Below are 18,143 nucleotides of genomic sequence, written 5' to 3' on the forward strand. Positions count from 1 at the left end.
TTTGACATGCTGTTTTCTTTTAAGAGCCATTCCCAGGAGGGGAGAGGTTAATGCCCATATCTGACATTATAGTCTACTGGAAGCCAGAACTTGCACCCAAGATGCAGAGACACTGTTAGCTTCTACCACACCCTAATGTGATTAAAAATTTCACTGCACACACATCCAAAGAATGACCAAATTACCAGGATGTAGACAACTTAGGGAGAAACTGGAGGGCAGATTTGCTTACTGTTCTTGAAGTTGGATATACAAGCAGGATCCTTAGTCTTTAGCTTGTTTTTTATTCTCTGGAGAAAAAAGCAATCCTGGATTCTGTCCCCTGTTCCCTGTATTACCTATGCAGTAATAATTTGAGGGGTTTTATTAGCAACTTTTCAGTGTAAAGTATAAACACAGTGTTTGAATTAGGATGCTAAGAAGGAATACCTATTTTCTAAACCTTTAAATGAACAGGTATAAAGCTGCTTAGAGCTGGATGCTTATGGGCATGTGTTGGCATGGGGTTAACCTTATCTAGCTGTCTCAGACAGCAGTGTACATCACCCCTATCTTCACTAGAGATATTAAAACTTAAAGAGGGAGATGATCTATTCCTTCTGTCATGGGCATCACAAGTGAGATGGAGTAACTCATCCTTCAAAGGAGCTTCTCTGCCTCTGGGAGAGACTGACCATAGGGAAACCTAAAGTGACTTCCTTAGGCTGGAATGATAGGTTTTAAATAACTGAAATTAGCTGACTGAACCTCACCTTGGAACTCTAAATTCAAACTAGAATATATCTATTGAGTTTCAGTGGCTGGGGCTGTTAGTGTGTGACATGGTCCCCTCGGTTTTATTTCTGTTGTGATTAGAGTTGAGTTTGTCCTTAACTCTTGTTCTAATAGAATCTGGAGCCCTGGTCTGCAAGTTTCTTTTCACAACTGCAACACAGGTAATAAATACCAATGATGATAAAGCTTCACAGCCTGGACCCACACTGCAAGGCTTGTAACACAACTTCTTGCATGTTGCACTGAATTTTATAAAGATTGCTGGCTTATAGCCCATTTTCTGTGCACACCTATCCTGCAAATACATCACTACAGTGAAAGTCAGTGTAACAGCTATTTTCCTTATTTTACTTGTACATCAGAATGTCTGTCCTCATATAATTATTCTGCTGGGAAATCTAAAATTAACCTAAACTGAGGATACTAACACTGAAGTTTTTGAGAATCCTTTGAGTCATTTAACAGCACTATTTCAATCTAAGAAGTGATATGAAGATGCTGAGACTATGAGTGCATACGAATATAGAACAATCTCAAACATATATGTACACCCTAAAGAATTAAATACTTCCCAAAACCTAATGAAAATTAGCCCCTTCATCAAACAGTGGCAATTAGAAAATGTTTCTTTAGTTAGTATGATTTTTGACTGACTTTTTTCTCCATATATCTCTGAAAAGTTCCTAGCTCACTATCAGAATTCCACGAGTAGATTTTTAAATTATAATATTAATTAAGCATTTGGTTTATAAATTAATTATCTTGCTGTGTTATGGAAAGTGGTCTAAAAGTGCCTACATTTTATAGTGAAAGGCACAAAAACTGTGTTCTTTTAAAAATGTTTACTTTTATCTTTAAGTGGTCCAGCCATTCTAACAACAGTGAAAGTCAGAAAAATCCATGTTATCAGCTGGTGCAGTTCCTTTCCAGCATAAGTATCTGTACACCTGCAGAAGTTCGGTTGATTTTTCTCCTTCAGCTGAGACACATCCTCATAAAGTAAATCAGGAACTAAAGAATTTCTAACAGCTTAAAAAAAAAAACAACTCCTTATGCTCATATAGTTCCTTCTTGATGGCATTACCATTCACTTGAACTGAGTGATAAAAAGAAATCAAGAACAAAAACAGGTCATCGCTATAATTTGTCATTAAAAAGAAAAAAAAATGGAAGTTCAGGGGCCAGTTAGTAAAACTGAGAGGACTGAAAAGTTGGTGGACGTTATGCAGAGGAAGTCCTAAAGTTATGTTGACTTGGCATCCCAGAGAATGTTAAACTTGAAACCTAAAGATGTGAGGAGTAGATAGCATCTAAGTGATAGGGGGAAAAGAATTATTTAGCCAATAAACAATACTTCTTTGACTTCAGAAAGGGTTTGGATAAAATAAGACATGTCCAACCTCTGGAATTAGTCTTTTTAAGGTAAATAGGATTTTTTTTAGAAGTTTAAAAGTTTGATGAAGATTTCAGATAATCTATGTATAACTCCACTACCAAATACTTCTCCTAAGCTCTTTTTAACACAGCACTAGCAATGGGTCAGAATCTTGTAGGAACAGAGATTGTACAGAGTACAACTGATAGAACAGAGATTTAGAAAATTACATTATTTCACCCAGTCTGGGAGCAGCACTTGGTGTTTAAATACGGTCCAATTAAGAGGAGCAGATAATATCCAACCCAAAATACTGAGAGACCCAAAAGAGGGAATCACACATTGTTTTAAACTATTTGCTATTCAAATCTATCAAATTATCCTTGATGCTACTGTAACAGTCTCAGAAGACTAGGAAAAGTAGTAGCTATTTTTAGGGAAAAAAAGAGAAGTAGTGCCAGGGCAACTACAGACCTAGGTGTCATCAAAAAATTTTTAAAAATATTTAGAGCAAAACTTAATGAGAGAATAAATAGAGATAAATGAAAAATGGCATAAAAATGCCAGACTCACCTGATAATATCTGGTTTTGGTAAGATTACTACATTTCCCTTGTCTAAAAATCTAATCTATCCGGACTTCATTAAAGCATTTCTTGTGTAGCCACATGGGAAATTTATTAATTAAACTGAAAAAGAGGGAGATGAGTACAAGAGCTGGGTGGTGGGGGAGAGGCTTGGTGCCAAGTGAGGTCCCACAGGCTGGGCTGCGCAGAGCTGGCAGACATCACTGGGGAATTGGAGAGGACCGGTTGTGTAATCAGACTTACTCAGTCACGTTATTACAGACCAAGGCACAAAAAGTCAAAGTTAAATTAAATCTGTGACAGATAGGAAGTTGGGAGGCATCATCAACACAGAGGACGATTGAATGAAATAGGTGGCCCGGAGGATCAAAATAATAGACCTGGGATGAAAAAAACAAAATTATGAAGTGCCAGGTTATACATTTAGGGACTAGAGTTTCTGCCACAAAATGAGGGCTCTGAAATTGGAAGAAACATTAAAACAAGAAAAATCTGAGTTTGCTCTTGGCAGAAAACATTTCCAAGCCACTGGTGTGAGATGGCTGCAGCAACAAGTTCTCCAGTAATGTGTCAGAGATGGTTTTTCCAGTAATGAAAGATTTACAGGAAAGATTCATGTCTCAGTACCAGGCACTAGTAAGAACTCCTCTGAAACATTTGTATACGATGTTCAAGAAAGATTAGTTCAAATTGAAACAGGTGCAGAAGATGACTACAAGAAGACTGGCAGGATGAAAAATCTATATTAAGCAAGGAGACAAATTGAGTATTTCTATTTTCAGCCTAGCAAGAGGAGAAATAAACGCCCTCTATTCTTACAGCAAAGGGGTAAATACTGAGAAGGCAAAAAAGATATTAGGCAGAAAGACTCTAATAATGTACTAATAGAAAGATTTCACAAAAGCATTTGTTGTGGAATCTTAAAAAAAGATCTGTAAGCACTGGAAAAGTATACCTTGCTATTTTTCAGTGCAAGTACCAGGCACAAGAAATTGAGAAGGTCTTGGTATGGAAACATGGATACAGTTTTGTGAATGGGATTATGCAACACATTTTCCACAGGTTAAGACATCATGGTCCCATAGTCCCAGTCTAGCCCTATTTCAAATGCTCCTATGCAGATACATGCCCTCAGAGTTATGCTTCCAGGAGCACATATTTCACTGTGAACAGCAGGTGCTTTGGTCTGGTCTGAAATAGGTTTGGGAATATAGCCAGGAGCTGCCAATCTCTTCATAATTCGTGAGGTTGTTGTAACTTGCCATAGTTTTAATACACGCAACAATATTTGGCAAAAGTTGTGTATAATCAGTAGCACCATTCACAGTGTTCTGTGTTATATCCACTTATGCTAGATCTTAACACCTAATTCACAAGATGTTTCTTTTACAGAGTGTGGGAAAAGGCTAAAATTTTTAGAATACAGAATATGGAAAGATGAAAATATACCTGTAAAACTCTTAATGCAACTTGAACAAATTTATACTATCTATCTCAAATTTAAAAGAAAATGTGGGAATATATTATTTAGCCTGAAATTTAAAAAGAGGTAAGGGGACATTAAAGTATTTAAAGAATACATTTCTCAAATATTTAGTTAAAAACACTCGAGAGGGAAAAAAGTTTTCAATATAATTTTATTTTTAAATCCAGATAGGCTTAGGGTCTCACAGAATCTTTCATGCTTCTGTTTTTTACTTCAAAGCGGATTCAAAATCAAAGCAATCCTTTTCTACCTTGAAGTTGAGGTGAAGCTGAAATGTCCTCATGAAAAGATCTGGCAAGATATAAGCTGCTAACCAAACAGTAATTCTATTTTAATTTCAGGTCATATTTCTAAATTTAAGAGTAGCCTAATACAGCAGCAACCTTCAATATAACTAGTGCTTTTGGATCTCGTGCTGAAAATAGCCAGCCTTTCTGAAGAATGATGCCACTGGGATGTAAACAACGTAAGAGATCCTTCAAAAGAAGTAGTTAAATATGTCAGCAATGTTTCACTGAGAAGAAGAAGAGCAAAAAGTAAATTAGTGCAGGTAAGTGCCCAGGTTTGAGGTATCACTGGAGCCAAACAAGCATCCTGCACAAAACTGTAACCCCAAAAGAGCTGGGGAGAGGAGGAACACATGGAGTAGGAAGGGCTGGCAGTTTGGTTTGGTTATTTTTGTGTCATTAGCAACAGACGTCATGTCAAAAGGAAGCATAGAACAAAATAGCTGCATTTATTAAAAATGGAACAAAACAAAACAAACAAAAAAAAACCCCAGACCCAAAACAAACAAAATCAAAACCAAGCAACAACCAAAACTATTTTTAGTTGGATGTGCACATCGGAAGCAAAAAGTCTGTGACAGGGTTGGACCTTTTGGGTTAAAAGAACATTGATGAGAAGGTAAATGAAGGACTTTCCACATGTAATTCTGAACTTCCATACTATTGTATGCAATGCCATTCAAAAACCACAAACTTGCAGCAAAAATAAATTTTCAAGGCAGAAGGAATTTTGGAAAGCAGTATGAAAGATTGTGTATGTGTAAAGTTCTAAACAGAGCTTTAAGGTTCTATGAAATTGTTTCTAAGACTCAGTAGACTAAGAATTCAATCCATTTTTTTACTAACATAACCCTCTGCCCCAATAGTTGGCTTACTGGAAAATTACATCATAAATAGTGGTCCATTTATACTGGACTTAAAATACCAGTGGAACAGAGGAGAAAATATTATAAAAAGCAACTAATGGAGAGAAGAAAATGCAAGATGGGAAAAACAATTGGTACTATGGGAAAAAAATGGTACTTGAAAATTAAAAACATAACCTTGATTCTGGTCTCATTCCCATAGTGAGAAGATACATCCCATCACCCTCTGGGATCTAGACCTCTCTGTCTTCATATGATGACTCATGAACACCCATTGGGAGCCACCCAGGATGCTGGTGTGACTCTCCAAACTGCAAATTTTGACTTCTTTTGTGATGGTGTCTCCATAGTTAATTCTGTTACATCTCCCTCACTGAATATATGAACTGAATATTTAACAAGCAAGGATAAACTCATTCCTTGCCAGCATAAAGCTCAGTCCAAAACTCATTACAGGGACAAGTTTCCTACTGATTTAAATTGACAACCATCTTATCTGCTGTTAAGTTGTAGTCTTATAATACAACCACTGCACAATTTCTTATTGCACATGGTTTTTAGTCTCAAGCCCTACTGCTTCTAGAGAATTCACAGCCTAGCTCAAGAAGGGGAGGTACAACCTTGGCTTGAAGCCACCTTTGTGCTTCCCGGGGCCTCTCCTTATTGCACCTCAGCACAAGCCATGGTCTGTAAGGTAGTGTGGAGATGACAAGGAGGCTGACAGCCCATGCGCTGGCATAAAGGAACATATACCTTATTTTTCCTCTGGAGAATTCCTAATGTGGGAGACTGTGCCTTCTGGCAGTGTGCCAAACAGCCTCCCCACTGAGCAGCGCTTGACCTCTTATTTCTGGACCCCTGTAAAATGTGCATGCCACAGAACACCTGCAGCAGAGCCACGTGTGTTGGGACACCTTTATGTGCAGCCACCTATGTGTTGTGAAGTCATTAAGTGTGTGCTCAGCTTCCCAGGAGCAGACCAGCTCCAGGCACGGAGGCTCCAGTGCCCAGTAGGGCCGGCAATGCTGGCCATGCTGGAGCCAGCCGGGCTGGTGCACAGCTGGGTCTGCCCTCACCCACAGGTCTACCTGCAAGCTGGCAGGCTTGGAGCTCCCTGTGGCTAAAGAGAAAGAGACTTGATAAAGCTAAGGAGCAAAATCATTGTTATTGCAGGAACTGCTGCTTATTTCTGATTTGTTTACCTGCACGTTTTGTCTAAACAAAGGCAGAATATTATTTTTATGAACAGTATGCTCTCATTTGGAATTGACACTAATGAATGCAAGGCCCTTTCCCCCTCTTGTTTGTACCATCAAATTAATTAGCTCTATTGTGACATCAGTATTTTTCTCAAGCAGTTCAAGGCCTGAGCATTTTCCTTTCTTTTCCTAAAGGGCATCTTCAGTGCCCTTTGTCTACCATAAGAATCACGCATCGCTTGTATTTTTCACAACTAATGCTGTTTATTATAAAAACTGATTGTGATGTGAAGATTGCTATACTGTGTGGCAAATTGCCCAAACAATTACTGTAAATGCATGAGCCATAAACTGCACTGCCAAGGACACTGGTAGGTTAGCTCCTATAAAAGAAACAATTAGAGTCTGAGGTGAAAATAATAGAGATGAGATGACAGTTATTGAAAAGGCAGAACATCCAGTTTAATGTTGTAAATATAGGTTTGTGGATTACACTGATGGTTTTAAAGTGTTCATGTCTTATTGAATGGAATAGAATATTACATACTTTAGAATGGGGCCATAATTATTATTCCTTTTTAATTGTGATGTCTGATGCATTTGTGAGCAGTTGTTGAGAACATCCTCACATTATACTGATTCTAGCTCTAAATTATCATCTTGCTCCAAGAGTGTCTTTTTTTTTTTTTTTATTTAACTTTTTTAGCATTTTGTTGTTCAGGGTCTGTTCTGAGCAAAGTATTTTCTCTTGAGGAACTTAGAGTGCTTAGAGGGTTACAGCAATAATTATTTCAGTTTCAGCCTACACACTTCACTGCTTTAAATCATCATTAGAAGTTTCATCCCTCAGCAACTCCTGCTGAGACAGTCTTAAACTCTTAGAAACAATTAGATAAGAATAGCTTATCTTTATAGCAATTTGCATATAAACGTATTGATAAGAATTTGCTAGAAATTAGGGAAATACATTCTTTTCTTCGGAATCATCTAAATGCACAATAAGGCTTTTTATGATTGCTAAAAGATTTCAATCATTCAAACCAGATGTGCAACATACGAAGATTAGGGTGCATAAGAAAATATGTGCACCCTACAAGAACTGCTGTGGTAGACTATGGTACATATGAAGAAAATACAAGAAAAGTGACATTACTTCATGAGCAAATTAAATGGCTCTCTGCTCTTTAAAGATAGGACATAGAGATAAAGCCCAATGAAATAAAATTCAAATATTAGACACTATGGAAAGCACTAAACAACTGGACACAGAATTATGACTGGACAAAAGGCAGAAATGCTGGGCATGTAAAATCAGAACTGGGGAGAGTCTGCCCAGTGTTTGGAGGAGAGGACAAAGTGAGCACAGTGCAAAGATGGCAACCAGCAAAAGACAGTCGGTGTCAACACTGCAACATGTGTTGCATTGGGGCGGGGGGAAGCAGTAAAATGGCTCTGAAAGTTGCAAGGAAACTATGTACACATCTGCACCACCTTTTAGGGAAATGCTCTAAGCCATTTTCAAGCTTTTACATCCTGTTAAGGGAGGCTGATCGTAATGCTGGGTAGGGCATCACAGCCCTGCTGGAAACTGATGGTGCTGGGCAGCAGTGCAGGGAGGGGTTGGGGAGCAGAACTGGGGAGGTGGCTGGGCTGTGGGCCTGGGCAGCTGGCTGTGTCCTCAGGGTGAAATATCTGCATCCTACAAAAACTCAAGGTAGAGTCCTAGGAACTAGACTGTAGGTACAGCAGAAACCAACAGCTGCACAAGTTACAGACAGACGAAGACTGCAAATCAGTGTGAGCATGGCATGGAGCATTGTTGTCCGCGCTGCCAACAAAGCAGAGAGTGACTGAAGCTCAGTGAACACCATTCCTCAGTTCTGGGCCCCTAATGTACACACCTGAATTTCTACCTGCCAGGTGGCTTTAACCTGAAAAGAGCCAATTCCTACCTAAAAGCATTTTGGCTTCAAATGACCTCTCCTTGTGGAAATGTTGTATTATGCACACCTGAACCATGACATGTGTGGCAGTATCATTGCCTTCTGTTTATATGGGGTTCTTTGTTTCAGGAGCTATTTAACAAAGATAATCACAAGAGTAAAATAATTTCATTTAAACAATGCAGAAAATAATAATTTAAATTACATTGTTAGATTCCAAACTGACTGAGTCCTCACAGGAAAAGATTCAGAAATTAAAACAAAAACTGTGAAGAAAATCAGCAGCCATAAATGAATAGCTGAGTGAACATTAAATAGAAATTACTGAATAATATTTTAAAATATTATGCCATTACAAGTGATCCTATTAGAATAAAGCTGTACGTAAAATCAGAGCCCTTATTACAAATCTAGACAAGATTGATTTCATTACATGACCTTCAGCTACCAGCAGTGTTAGGGAAGGCTCAATCTAGTTCTTAATAAATAGGTGTCACCAAACAAACAGGACTGACACTAATTAGCTCCCTTGTTGATAGTCAGGACACAAAGGAAAGAGGCAGAGACACAAAATGACCTGCTCATCATTAGAGCGTAGGTGAGGATATTTGCACACTGGCATGGCAATGGAGGCTTGAACTGCTGCTACCATTTTGAAACTACGCTGTGAATAGAAGATTGCATTATCAGGAGACTCAGTCCAGCAACCTTCACAGGTATCTTGCATGAAAAGAATAGAAGATCTACTTTAATGTTTGAAATCTGAGGAAGAGAATATTGATTCATAGTATTTCTCCACCTTGAGGAAATAAATAACCCTTAGTTTTGGTCACCTCATCTAAAGGGCTGACACCAGAACAGAAGAAAAGGTAGGTCTGCAAAAGTACAATAAAGGACTGCTAGTAACTTCTAAAGAAGGAGAAACTGGAAAGGAAGTTTAGAAAGAAATGTGGAAAAAAATGATCAGAATAAGTGGTATATAGTATGATGATTAATAGTATCGAGAGGGACAATTGATCAAGAGAGCAGCTGTAAGGGAATTCAAGTATTTTTCTGAAAAGATAATTCCCAGTTGGGTTCAGGCAATGTTTGCAATAAACCTATTTTTATTAAGATTATTGGATTGGTGCTATCCAGGGGATTATATTTTCCAATTACTAATATTTTCATTTTTCAGTCTTAGTTTATGATTGAAGCGGGGACGTAGGTGGCACAGAACAAAATGCATTGGCCTGGTTTGGGATGAGAATAATCATAGCCTCAAAGCAAACAGAGTCCCAAGAAATTAGTCTTTATTTTCTAGCTCATTAAAAAAGACCTTGAGTTTTAATGGCAAAACATTTGTACATTATTTTTTTTTACCATAGATTTATATCTGTCTGTTTGAAGCTTTTAGTGCCATACAGTCTGAACAGGGGCTCAACACCAGTTTCATGCCAGGCTTAAACCTTTAATATAGCCCTGTCTATCTGCAAATCTCATGCCTATAGGTATGAAGACTGCAGAAACCCCCACATCTAATAAGTCAGTTATACCTCAACTGTAACTGAATTGTTACAGCAATTATGATTATGATTATATATTTTTTCAGATTCCTTTATAGCTCTGTCATGATTCTTGTAGCTTATTACAATATCCAAATAACAATGTTGAAAAGAAGACAGTTCAGAAGTCATGTTCCGCAGCTGTTTAATACATGGATTGGTCAGAAAATTGTTTAAGCCCTTTGATGAACAGGTTAACTACTTCAAAAACAAAGAATTTCTTTGAGAATTAGTAATGCAGCCCTTACTGTTGAGATGCCTATCTCCAGAGCCAAGCTGTTGAAAAAGAGGAAAAAGTGAGTCAGGACTCGAGTTTGGCCTAAGGTCAGAGAATATGCTTCTTAGGTTGCTATTTTGCCTGCAAGTGGCATGATCAAATATCAAAATGGTGTTGTTGAAAGGAGCTGGGAGTAAAGCCTCTCTGTTCTCTTGCTACTTTCTCCCACTGCTTAAAAGACAGGAGAGTAAAGCAAGTACCACCAACAGGTCTTGAACTTCAAGTTTTTGGATACATCCAAGAAAAAGACCTTACCCTGTGTCGCACCTGGTCTTTCCCTCACATGGAAAAAGTAGAGAAGGAGCTGTTCCCTACTGGCATGCCAGAAAAGAGTCATTTCCTAGAAGCTGACTGCAGTATGCTGAGACACCTATGCATAAAGGTGACAGATGCCTTAGAGAGACATCTAGATAGATGGGCGCTCAGGTGAGACTAAGACACAGGTACCACCCCTGGGGAGGAGAACAGAATGGGTGACCACAAAAAAGACTTAGCCAGTCATTCTTGAGAAAGGACAACTATAATCTAAATCTTGGAAAGCATGGTAAATTCAGTAAGTATCTCAATAGGACAAAATTCCCAGGTGTTACCATGACAAGAGACTTCTATAACCTTTATTTTTATTTTCACATGTTCTCTTACTACCACAGAGGAAGAAGGCAGCTGTGTGATAGGTATTAATATTTTTATCAGGAAGACATGTAATATAACCTAGGAGACACTGTTGCACATTTACTAGGGTAGCTGGGGAGAGAGGAAGACTGACAAGCTCCCCAGCCCTCTACCTCAACATCAAGTGACCCAGGCTTGAACATCTTATGCTTATCATCCAGCAACCATAAAAATTATTGTAGGGTCAATTATTATACATCAAAGCAAAATGTAAATTCAAAGCCACTTGGTGCACCTAAGTGTAAGGCAGAGAAAAACCTATCAGCTTCACCCAGTTCACATTGATTTGCACAGCTCAGTACTCTCCAGTGTTCTTTAGGACTATTAGTAACCAGCAGCAATAAATCTTTGGGTTTAGTGTCAGAGTATCACCTGATTCCACAGATCAGGAGGAGGGTGGAGAGACACTTAGAAAACCAAGCCCCCCATTATGCTTTGGCATATCAACTACTGTTTTCTTGTGTGTCAACTGAAGGCCTAGGGATCAAATAGCCACTTCTAAAATGCTCACATGGTGTTTAAAAGGTCTTTCTCTTCCTCTGCATTAAGACAGGGACTGCATTTAACTTGCAAAGTATTTGTTTGGACTGTTTTTTCCATTTTTCCTAACTGAGAAGATAAACCACATTTTATCTCAAAAAATATGATGGGAGACTGGTTCTCTGGACTTACAGTATAGCTGAATCAATTGCTTCAATTTCAGAGCTGCAGCACTGTGGCTGGATCACAGCTTAAAGTTCATAATCAGAATAAACAGCTCAAATGACACTGGTAGTGAATGCATTGATTAAATATGACTCCAGTGCTCTCAGTTAATGTTTCACTGGTGTTAAACATCTTTTCAAGACTAACATTTAGCCAAGTCAAGGTGAATGTAATGGAACATTTTTTCCCAACTGAACATTTATGAACTGCAATACCTGAACAGTGGACAGGAGAGAGATTATTGAAATGGTCATTATCAGAATGGTTTAATCTGTAAAACAGATATCTCCCTCAACAAAAGAGTCATTAAATAGAGGAATATGGGTGTTCATTTAGCAATTCATTCTATTTGTCTGAAGGTTCTTAATCAGTGATCTGAAAGAGTGTAGAACTAAGCTCTAGTCCTGTAAATATTAACATTCAAGGATAATTTTACACATGCAGAGTTCTACAAAGTCCAGTGAAACTCCTGATGTTCATTAAATTATTTATTGTGCCTATTGCAGGATCAAGACAGTTGCTGCATTAAAGAGCTTTAAGAGTCAGTTGTGATAGTATTACAGTACTGGCATATGTAAATAAGCTGATGAAATAGTAGCAATTGCAAAAAAAGAAAATAAAAACTTTACAAGTGTAAAGCCAAGCAATGCATCTATAATTACAAGTACTTACCATGTGGTTGAGAAATGATACAAGCATCAGTTTTATATAGTTCTATGCAAACAAGTGAAAAAGTTTTATAGCACAAATTTCTGTTCTGTAACATTGGTGAGAACAGTTTCGAAAGCAGGTCGTGGAAGTGAATGAGAAACCACTGATACTAAGATCCAGAGTAAATACTGCACCAAGACTGACAATAAAGTAACATGCTATTTTCATATGTTGATACTTAAAAATTTAGAAACTTCTTTTAATATTTCTAGTGAAATAAATGGATAATATGCTAAAAAATTAGTAGCACAGTTCACAAACAGCAAAAGGAAAAGTGAGACAGTTTGTCCATCTTCAGGTATTCTCTAATTAGGAGACTGCAGGTATGGTTAGCAGGTGTTTATTTGCTTGTGCAGGCCATTCTCATCCATAACTTCCACCTGTTTCTTCAGCATTTCTGTGATAGCATTCAAAGCTTTATGCCATTAACTTAGATACCTATCTTTAAGGTCTTTAATATATTTCGTACTTCAAACAGTAAGTATGCCCGGATTTTGGAATATTATGATTGAACAGATAGAAAAAAAAGGACCATTGAGCATAGTTCCTGGCCAAGTAGGTTTGTTCCCGGCAGAACATTTTTCAAGTGGTTTATCTTAGCGTATTTTAAATGACTTTGGAGAGTTATGCTGCAGCAATTTCCTAAAAGATAACCCTAGAGTCCCCATTAAGAAGCATTCCTAATACTCAGCCTCAGTTCCACAGCTTGCTTTTACTCCTCTTGTTTGAATAGTATATTTTTGATCACCTTAAATAATTATCCTGTGTCCCTGATAATCAAGTCTTCAAGTACCTGAAGAAGTCTTATTTTGGTGCCAGTGCTACCTACTTCTACAAGACAAAGACTTCTACATGGCAAAACTAGCAATGACCAGGAGGTAAGAGAAGGGCTGGGAATACTACATCACATTGAACAGCAGAGGAGTGCCGCTTTTAGCTGGCTCCCTGTGAATGGATAGCTTCTCAAGCAGCTGCGCTCCTGGCAAAAACAGTGACTGCAGTCACTTCCTAATAATAGTAATAAACTTTAGTCAAATCCCATATCTGTATGCTGATCAAGGTGTAACTTGTGACTTGAGATGTCAGAAACAACACTGAGATTAAATAGCAATACACAAAGATTTTTTTTTTAACACCTTTTCTGCTCTCCTTTCCTCTTTCTGATTATGATGTGCAGTAACCAAAGGAACAAGGATTAAAGAAGAACATAATTTAAATGCATATTTTAAATGGACCAGCTGGGAATAATACAGTTGTAGCGAAGTACATGCAAAACTATTTCCAAACATCTAACTCAGAAGTCTTGGATTTTTTTAATTACATCATGGGGTTGTGAGAAAGGCCAAGAAGAGCTGATGCAGAACTGCTTTTTTTGGGACAACCTAGGCACAGCTCTGCCACCTGCCTGAGAAAAACTGGCTGAGCACAGGGCAGTCCTGCCAGGCTGGGTCTTCAGCAGCTTACTTCCTGTGCCTTCCCTCAGAAAGGGGTGAGACAGCAATTGAAGATGGGAGAGTATTCATGCACAGAAGTTTTTTCACTGGCAATTGTTCTAAGACCACTCAGTATTTATGCTCCAGAAGTTAGCATTGGCAGCCCACAGATGCAGGGGTTTTAACTCTTCCTTCTCATCACACATTGTACATAGAGCAGCTCTAGTACAAGATATTGCCTTATTTTGTGTTCTGTTTTAAAGTGGCATCATGAAGAGAAGTGAATTGATGCACTACCACTCAACGAAAGATACAGTCTAGCAATTACAAAAAAAAAGCACAGGACCAACATCAGTTCAGGGTGGCACACTTGTGGACTCAGAGTGCTAAGAAGAGGATAACTCTAACAGTTCTGGTAAAACCAGTAGCTTCTCCTTTCCTTGTCAGAGAACAGGAGTCCAAATGCACATTTTACTGTTCTGTGAAACAAGTCTCATGCTTGTCAGCCATTTTCCTTGTGCTCTTGCTCCCGCTGCTCTCTTGACAGATGGCAAACCAGGACCAAGCACAGTAATGGGGCGCAGCCTCACCAGTGACGGGGCAAATGGTTTGCAGGTTGTTATCACTGCGCCGTGCAGCATGATCTACAGGAGTTTGCCTCATGCAACACACAACCAATCCCTGTCTGATCAGAGCGATGCAGGAGCCTGGGGTCCACATCAAAATCATGTGGTCCAAACCTGACGACCGGGAGAAATTTGTGTTCAGAATCATTATCCATGTCCCAAAAGCATGAGAGTCAAAAAAAAGAGATAAGAGTGGAGCTGATACAATTAATTTACATTTTTCTGAATGTAATATACAATAGAACTCAGGGCAGTTTACTGACAGAAGCACTTTCTTTTCGAGTGACAGCCTTAAGGTTTTTTTCCCAAAGTATATTTATGAATGCAAGTTAAATGCACAATTTCACATAGACTAAGACATAAATTAATTAATTCAAATGTTATCTTTTCTAACTTTATTTTGTGCCTATGAATCCTTTTTTGAAGACTACAAGAATTACTAACATTTAGGTTGGAAAGAATTTTAGCTTGGAAAAATGCATTTACAAGCAAATACTTTCTGAAATTTTACGACACGACTATCTGTTCATGCCTAGACAGAGAAGCAAAAGCAAATGAAACATGGAACGAATCAGCAGGGTTTTAAGTCATGTGGTTCTGAATATCTAAATCTAGACAGTTTTCAGTATTAATTACTCCTTGCAGTTTTGCTTTTCACTATATTTTTTTTCAGTGCAGCTTTTTAGGGTTAACTCCATTTTTATTTTAGTTCTTAATAATGATGTCAGAAGCCATCCCATTGCCCTCATTCACACAACTTTGTGCTGGCTCATATTCCTAAGGGTAACGCGATATGGTCATATTGTGTTTCCTCAGTAACTTCCTCTGAAAGTGCATATTATTCCTTTCACTTGACTAATACAAATAATCCTCACTAATGACATTTAATAAGACACACAAGTATGCCCTAGAGTGTATCAAACTCACTGCTTAAAAAATATAATTCTTTAACAATCCTATTTTTCAAGTGAAGAGGTAAATTGCACATTTTATGAGCAAGTATAAATATCTCAGAGCTAAGATTAAATTAAGGAAAAAAAAAGTGATAACAGGTTTCTAAATTTTAAACAGGGGCCCAAATAAGTGTCCTGTTAAAATATCCTTCTACTCAGATTGCTATAAAGGAATCTTTAATTTTAGATGTCCAGCTCATGAGCATGGATAAGAATAGTCCTTGTCTGTGTATTTATTGTGTGAACTATAGGTAAAATTGTTATGACTTCAGTGTGTATGTTTACATTGCTGCAGCTCCTAAAACAAGCTAGTTACAGTCCAGGACTCCCACTTTGCTAAGCGTTCTATAAACATCCAGCACAGCATATATAAACGCTGCAGAGCTTATTATCCGAACATAACACATGAGGTGAGAGGGAGTTGGGCTGGTGGAGTAGAGCTGGGAAACAGGCAGCACTGTTCAACATGATATGAAGGAGTCATAGCACATCAGGAGCCTCCCTTTGCCAGTTTTGGAGGGTTTGTTTTTCTTGCGCTTTTTTCTAGGCATCAAAGCAAAGGAGTTTTAATGAGGGTCTGAAGGAGAATAATGAGGTACTTTTGCAGATGTCTGCAGGGTGTTCCTCCTCACTCAAAGGGGCAACATGTACAAAGACACTTTGAAAAACAAGTGAGCAATGGAGGCTGGCATCTTAGTTCTTTTGAAATAAAAAGCCCTGATGCTGACCTCATTTACACTGGTGAAAGCTGTAACTCCTGTGAAGTCAATGAAGTCCCTGTAGCATAAAATTGGTCCTGGATTACAGTCTGTCAGAACAGTCTATCAGAAGCCTTGGCAACCACTGAAACCATATTCCAAAAATACCTTCAGCTCATTTTTGCATTTACTGCAAGGAGTCTCTTTACATCCATCTACCACTAAAGAGGGCCTTGAAACAGTTAACTATTTGCCAAAAATGTGTAACAGATCTTAACATAAACAAGAATATGACCACTTTGGCTTTAATGTCACAAATATACATACATATATGTGTATATATGAGCAAATATGCACATATACATTTATATATACATATATACGTATATACACAGATATACATATACTCCTCTGCAGGCTGATATGGAAGGAGAAAACTTTGCACTCTGATTAGAGACAAGGTAATTTCATGTTAACTAATAGATATCTCATTTCTCATTTTTAAAAAAAATTCTGACTTGCATATAACGCATTTAGCCTATACATGTAAAAAAGGATGCCCTAGAAGAAATGCTTCTACAGCTTGTGCTAGCATTAAGCATGTCACAGGAGACTTCAGGGACTTAAACTTTTAGGAGTCATTTGACCTTAGAAGTCAAATTGTACCTAAATATGTAGGTCAATCCTGAAAGATCCTGGAAGCTCAGGACTCACATAAGTTAAGACTCTCCATGTCCATCATCTCCTCTCTGTGGGCTACCTGAACTCAGACTGAAGTCACACTGCCTGCATATGCTGTGGTATTTGATATCATGGCCCTTCTGCAGGGAATCTCAGGCTATCTTATTTACCCAGAATGGGTCGTGTGACATTTCTTGAAGGACACAGATGATGTGCAGAGCGAGGCACAAATGTCAGGATCTAACCACATGGCAGGTAAAGGCTTCCTTTCCTCTGCTCTGATGTACTGGGATGTTCCCTCATGGAAGCACCATTATGGTGATTCCAGAGCTTGCCCAAGTGGCACTTATCAGGATAGCTTTGTGGGCTGGCTATGAATCTGGCCTCAGGTTAGCCCCAGAGCTGCTCTTACACCACAGTGTTAATGCAGGCACTAAGCCATATTGCACACCTCTCCTCACAGGGCTGATGTGTGGCATTAGGAATGGCAGAGGCTCTCAGCACCCTCAGTCTGGGTTTTGGGAAGGCTGTTTCTGCACAGGGGAAGCCCTGGCTGTCTCCCTTCTCCTTACGCTGCCACCACTGCTGCAGTTTTGTTCCCACTTCTCCACCAGCTCAGTCCAGTAGAATAGCACCAGGGAAATCAAACAGCACTGCCTTACTTGGAAAGAGTATAGGAACTAAAACCTGAACATGGATGCAGTTCTAGGATCTAAGTATTGCAAAGGCCACTGCAGGGAACATAAAGATTCAGTTCTGCAGAACTCCAACTGATCTGTAGCAAATTTAGTGAGCAAAAAATTGAGACTAAAGTTTTGCAGAGGCAACATTGTTTTGCTTACAGAAAGAAATTAAAAACAGAGTAAGAAGCCAAAAGTTATTATTCCTGAGTGTTTCTGTTTATGTCTGGTTAAGTTATAAGAAGTTAATCACTGCCACTTTATAATTAACATAATACTTGCCTACATTTAATTAGAATAATATAAATGAGAGAAATCCTATATATTTTTTCTTTAATAGATTACCAATTCTGCCTTATCAATCATTATTCATTTCACCATTCATGAAATAGAAATATCAACCAGTGGCAGGAAAAAGGAATTATTACCATAATATACAACTTCCAGAATAGCCCAACCACTTGCAGAAGTTTGTATCAGCTATTCTAATTACATGATCTTTCCCTAAGTTACCAGCTTCCTGAACCACCAGTGTAATTTCTGTTTCAATAATTGCATATACAAAATGAACCATGAAATAAATCATGTGAAAAACCTGTTAAACTTTTGTTGTCTTACTAAGGAAGTGCATGTAAAGTGTTTTAACT

General features: G+C 38.3%; 1 protein-coding gene across 2 annotated transcripts in view; it reads right to left on the reverse strand.

The window, feature by feature from the left end:
• The window catches only part of PPP1R3A (protein phosphatase 1 regulatory subunit 3A), a 29,118-nt gene that overhangs the window by 9,809 nt on the left and 1,166 nt on the right, over nt 1-18,143 (reverse strand). The gene's annotated exons all lie outside the window — the stretch shown is intronic.

The sequence above is a fragment of the Pezoporus occidentalis genome, unplaced genomic scaffold (genome assembly GCF_034315485.1).
Source record: "Pezoporus occidentalis ecotype Australia unplaced genomic scaffold, CSIRO_AGI_Poc_V1 ctg14, whole genome shotgun sequence".
NCBI classification, from domain to species: Eukaryota; Metazoa; Chordata; class Aves; order Psittaciformes; family Psittacidae; genus Pezoporus; species Pezoporus occidentalis.